We start from the raw sequence: 5814 nt of genomic DNA, 5'->3' as shown, positions 1-5814 counted from the left end.
CCGGTGATGCGAATACCGAAGCCCGAGGACTGGCACCCCTCTGGGCTAGGGTGGTGGTTAATCCGGCCCCCCCTCTGGAGGTTTTCAAAACCTAAGTCGAGACCTCCATAGACCCCGGTGATGCGAATACCGAAGCCCGAGGACTGGCACCCCTCTGGGCTAAGGGGATGGTTTGGGTGGCCTCCCCTTCAATCCCGATGATTCGTTCGATATATGCCCAGGGAGGTGAACACTTCTCTGGGCGTGAGGGGGTCGAGCGTATGAGGGTTGTACCCCGTTATGGTTCCTACTATAAACGAATCCGAGCGGCGGGTCCACAGGCCACCGACCACCTGCCCACTTGCGGGGTGGGTGCGACGGGCCGCCCGCCGGCAGTTGTCCCCGTTCCTAACCTAACTCTTGCCCGTGCGCGAGTCGAAAGGGGCATACAAACCCCCGAGGCGAAGACCGGCGTTCCGCTTGGTCTAATGTGGGATCTCCCAGATTTTCCCCTCCGCGGGGACTTGGGAGCGCACCACCGGGCCCCCGCGCTGGAAACGGCCGGAGGCAAAGAGCGCATTAGAGGTGTCACGGATCGGTCTTTTTAAACGGACCGCGGCTGGAAGTTCGCAGGGGAAGAGGCGCTCGGTTTACGGTTCCCGGGCCCGACCCCCTTCGTCTTCTTAAATCGAGAAAACTAACCGTAGGCTCCGGGGGGGCGAATCGTAAAACCTTTGCCGACCTCCTCGCACTGCGAGGGGGCCAGGATTTTGCGGCTTGTCCGCGTATCGGTCCTACCAAGGACCGCGGCTGGAAGTTCGGTGGTGAGCCCTCGACCTTACGAGATTGGGGGCAAAACCCTTCGTCTTCTGAACATCAGACGGCTCCGGGGGGGGCGTACCGTAAAACCTATGCCGACCTCCTCGCGCTTTGAGGGGGCCAGGAAATTCTCTTCCATTCTCTTCCCTTAAACGGACGTCCTTTACGCCCGTTCGAAATGCGGCATACCCGGAGCACCAGGGGCAGGCTTCTAATCCGAAATAATACCGGCTTTTAGAACGATCCTCCCCGCCACGTGCTCCAGCCTCCATGGCTCGTGGACCCCCCGTAACAGGGGGTCCGCTTGTCCCAGAATCGTTCCGAGGGAGACTTAGCCGATCCGTCGGTCTAATTTCCACCGCAGTTTGGGTCCGTTAAAAGGTCCGAGTCGGTGGTGCCTTAGGGTCGGGATCCTATTGAGGGAAGGAACCGGCCCCTAGCCTGCACCGTCCGGGCCTTGAATCGTACATTTTCCAAGTAGTCAAACCCCCGATTGCAGACCCACCTCCGGGGGGTCTCGTTCGAAAAGCCTTTCCGCGGTGCGCGTCTCTTCCTCCTTCGGGGGGTCGAGTTCCACGCACCACCGACTCTCTCTCTTTCCCCAAGCCGGGTTTGAGTACCAGAGGGATCGGCCTGGTTGATCCTGCCAGTATCATATGCTTGTCTCAAAGATTAAGCCATGCAAGTCTAAGTACACACGGGCGTTGGTACAGTGAAACTGCGAATGGCTCATTAAATCAGTTATGGTTCCTTTGATCGCTCCACACGTTACTTGGTATAACTGTGGTAATTCCAGAGCTAATACATGCAAACGAAGCGTTGGAAGTGGGGGTGCCGTTTCGAGGTGGTCGGTGACTGGTTCACCTTCCCCCCTCGGCGCCCCCCACGGATACGTGCATTTATCAGAACCAAAAAACCCCCTCCCGACTCCGGTCGGGTCCGCTTTGGTGACTCTAGATAACCTTTGGCCGATCGCAGAGCCCTTCGGGGCGGCGACGTCTCATTCGAGTGTCTGCCCTATCAACTTTCGACGGTAGTCTACGGGACTACGTGTGGTGACCACGGGTAACGGGGAATCTGGGTTCGATTCCGGAGAGGGAGCCTGAGAAACGGCTACCACATCCAAGGAAGGCAGCAGGCGCGCAAATTACCCATTCCCGACACGGGGAGGTAGTGACGAAAAATATCGGTGCGAGGCCCCGTTTGAAGGTTTCGGGACCGAAATGAACTCAATCTACGTCCGTGGGTGAGGACCCATTGGAGGGCAAGTCTGGTGCCAGCAGCCGCGGTAATTCCAGCTCCAATAGCGTATGTTAACGTTGCTGCAGTTAAAAAGCTCGTAGTTGGATCCGGGGACGGGTCCCGGCTGCCGGGCCTCTGCCCGTCCGGACTTCGCGGTGGGAAGCTGCCCCTCTCCGGGGGGGTTGGGGACCCCCCGCGGGTCTCTGGGTGGAGGTCGCGGGACCTTGTCCCTACTCATCCGGTGTCCTCTGCTCCCTTCCTCCGCGGAGAGGCCCTTAGCTGGGTCGTCCGCCGCGGTTGAATACGTGGGGGGCGGAAGGGTCCGGTGCGTTTACTTTGAACAAAACAGAGTGCTCAAAGCAGGCCGAAGCGTGCCTTGAATGGACTGAGCTAGGAATAATGGAATAAGGCCTTCCCATGGGGGGCGAGTCGGAGCTCTTCGGCGAGGCGGCCGGGCGGGGCCGTTTTCTGGCCGCCGCACGGTTCCCCGAGCCGGGGGGGTATCCGACCGCTCTCTTGGTCCTATTTCGTGGGTTTGACGGACCAAAGGTCATGATTAAGAGGGACGGCCGGGGGCATTCGTACCGCACCGAGAGAGGTGAAATTCGTAGACCGGTGCGGGACGGACAAAAGCGAAGGCATTTGCCAAGAATGTTTTCATTAATCAAGAACGAAAGTCGGAGGATCGAAGACGATCAGGTACCGTCGTAGTTCCGACCGTAAACTATGCCGACCCGCGATCCGGCGGCGTTGGGTTAACGACTATGACCCGCCGGGCAGCGTCCGGGAAACCACGAGTCTTTGGGCTCTGGGGGGAGTACGGTTGCAAAGCTGAAACTTAAAGGAATTGACGGAAGGGCACCACCAGGAGTGGAGCTTGCGGCTTAATTTGACTCAACGCGGGGAACCTAACCCGGCCCGGACACGGTAAGGATTGACAGATTGACGGCTCTTTCTCGATTCTGTGGGTGGTGGTGCATGGCCGTTGGTAGTTCGTGGAGCGATTCGTCTGGTCAATTCCGGTAACGAACGAGATCCCATCCTTTAAGTAGTTACACGGCCCCTCTCCTGGGTCGGACTCTATCCCCGAAGGTCCCCGTTCGCGGGGGGTCCCCATCGGGGTGGGGGTGTTGGGGGTTTCGGCGGGGGTCCGGTTCTACCCCGGATCGGTTCGGGGAGGTGATGCGGTTGACGGGGGTTCAGTTCTGCGTCGAGTGGGTGGCTCCGGCCTCTCCCCTTCGCGTTCGGTTCCCTCCCCGATGCCGTCCGCACCTCGTTCCGCTCTCCGGGTGTGGGTTGTCCGTCCTTCGCCTTCGCCTTCCCTCTCCCCTCCCCGGTGCCCTCCCGCTTACCGCGGGCCTGAAGGTTGGGGTTCGCCCGGTGGGAATCAGCGGTCGGTGGCTAAACTTCTTAGAGCGATTTGTGGCACAGAAGCCACTTGAGAAATGGAGCAATAACAGGTCTGTGATGCCCTTAGAAGTCCGGGGTCGCACGTGAGCTACAATGGCTGGTTCAACATGTAAGTTACCCTACGCCGAGAGGTGCGGGCAATCCTATGAACGCCATTCCCCGCTGGGGACAGGGGATTGCAACTATTCCCCTCGAACGAGGAATTCCAAGTAGGCGCGGGTCACCAGCCCGCGTCGATTAAGTCCCTGCCCTTTGTACACACCGCCCGTCGCTACTACCGATCGGATGCCTCGGTGAGGTCCTCGGACCGTCCCCGGGGCGGCCCTCGAACGGGGGTCGCCTCCGGGCGATGGGAAGTCGATCGAACCCGGACATCTAGAGGGAGTAAAAGTCGTAACAAGGTTTTCGTAGGGGAACCTGCGGAAGGATCAATAACGGTGACCTGGCCGCGGTCGGCGCCCGCCGTCCGTGCCGGTTGTCGAGTAGGACTCGAGAGGCCAAACCTCCCCCGGCGGGTACCTTCAAGGTATGGACCGCAGAAGCCTCGTACCTTTCGTAGTCGGCCGACGTGAGTCTCTCCCCCCTCCGGGTGGGTGGACGTAGCGAGCCGGCTTCGGAACTCGGGGTTATGCGAGGACCGCCTTAGGTGCATAGGTACCCCGGTCCGCCCCCCTCGTTCGCGGGGGGGAGAGTGGCGCCGGAGCCGCCCGCCGGGTCGTTAAACAAACCATTGATCGTTGAAGGCTTTGATTGTGCGTGCGCGAGTCAAAGGGGCTTACTCACCCCCAGGGCGTTGGCCGGTGCTCGCCGGCCTCGGTGGGATCTCCCTGAACCCATCCCCCCGGCACAGGGGGCGGTGGTGGACGGGAGCGTACCGCCGGGCGAAACTCTTTCCCCTCGCGGGGTTAGAGCGGAGCTTAAGAGCGCATGCAAATAACCCCGATGTTGGCTTCGCAGAGACGGACCGTATAATAGTCTAAGGCCGGTGCGCGAGTTGAAGGGGCCTCACGAACCCCGGATGCGTTTAAACACCCGAAGGAGACGGCCGGTGCCCGCCGGTCCTGACTAGGTGGGATCTACCCAGCGCCTTCCCCTAAGCGGGGACTTGGGAGCGTACCACCGGGCCTCGCTCATACCCTCCGGGGTGGAGAGCTTGGCTTTGAGCGCACGCCTGAATGCCTTAGACCGGGACCCGTAACGCAGCGAACCAAACCCCTGGGCCTCGCCGGGAACGGCGGGTGCCTAGACCCCGGTCTCCTAAACCACGTAAGTCTCGGGCACCTACTCGGGCGATCGTCCCCCGGGCCGTAACTCCTCGGTCCGGTGGTTGACGCCCAGGTTCAATGACCTTCCCCCCTGCACGGGGGGGAAGGCACCCGGCTTGAAATATTGTCAAACATTGTCTCGTGTTCGAATGGCTTCCTTCGCCCGGCCTGTAACGGGCCGGGCACAAACCCATATACGACTCTTAGCGGTGGATCACTCGGCTCGTGCTTCGATGAAGAACGCAGCCATCTGCGTTAACTAATGTGAATTGCAGGACACAGATCATCGAAATTTCGAACGCATATTGCGGCCGCGGGGGTCCATCCCGCGGCCACGCCTGTCTGAGGGTCGCTTTACCCATCGATCGGTCTCCGCGCCCCCGCTGAGAGAGAGAGACCGCGGCTGGAAGCTCGCAGGGCCTGAAAACGGCCCTTCGTCTTCCCAAACGAAGACTCGGTTCCGAGCCAGTCCACGGGGCCCGTGTTGCGAGAGAGCTCCGTACAGGGAACGGAGGGAGAGCCGAGTAGGTCCGGGTCCACGTCCGTTACGGTCTCTCCCCGAGTCCCGAGCGGGGCTCCGCGCAGTCGGACGCGGGGGTGGCGAGTGCCGATTAAACCCAGCGAGCGGGCGAGTGAGCGGGCGGGCGAGCGGCCGGGGTGGGGGGGAGGGTGTCGCGGAGTTCGGTCTCGTGCCGGGCTCTCGCCCCTCGCCCCTAGCCTTCGGCCCTCCGCCTCCGCCCTCGCCCCCGCATAAGAAACCTCTGTGTGCGGCCTCAGATCAGACGAGACGACCCGCTGAACTTAAGCATATCAGTAAGCGGAGGAAAAGAAACTAACAAGGATTCCCTTAGTAGCGGCGAGCGAACAGGGAAGAGCCCAGCGCTGAATCCCACTTTCCCCTGACCGGGGTTGGCCGGGAAATGTAGCGTACGGAAGTCCGTAAGATCCGTCTCGGTGCGGACGCGGGACCAAGTCCTCGCGAACGTGGCTTCTTCCCATAGACGGTGAAAGCCCGGTAGCGAGTCCCGCGTTCCCGCCCGGGTAGGTCGGGCTTCTCGGAGTCGGGTTGCTTGGGAATGCAGCCCAAAGCGGGTGGTAA

At 61.1% G+C, this 5814-nt stretch overlaps 1 non-coding gene and 1 pseudogene across 1 annotated transcript; both read left to right on the top strand.

The window, feature by feature from the left end:
* Positions 1-4913: 4913 nt before the first annotated feature.
* LOC136684588 (5.8S ribosomal RNA) lies at positions 4914-5067 on the top strand. Its single transcript, XR_010799730.1, has one exon. It is a non-coding gene; the product is annotated as a 5.8S ribosomal RNA (ribosomal RNA).
* A 416-nt stretch (positions 5068-5483) lies between these two features.
* Positions 5484-5814, top strand: part of LOC136684569 (28S ribosomal RNA) — a 4634-nt pseudogene continuing 4303 nt past the window's right edge.

Source organism: Hoplias malabaricus, unplaced genomic scaffold (genome assembly GCF_029633855.1).
Source record: "Hoplias malabaricus isolate fHopMal1 unplaced genomic scaffold, fHopMal1.hap1 scaffold_29, whole genome shotgun sequence".
Taxonomy (NCBI): domain Eukaryota; kingdom Metazoa; phylum Chordata; class Actinopteri; order Characiformes; family Erythrinidae; genus Hoplias; species Hoplias malabaricus.
Note: the sequence above shows the minus strand (reverse complement) of the source record. Positions and strands in the feature narration are given on the sequence as shown.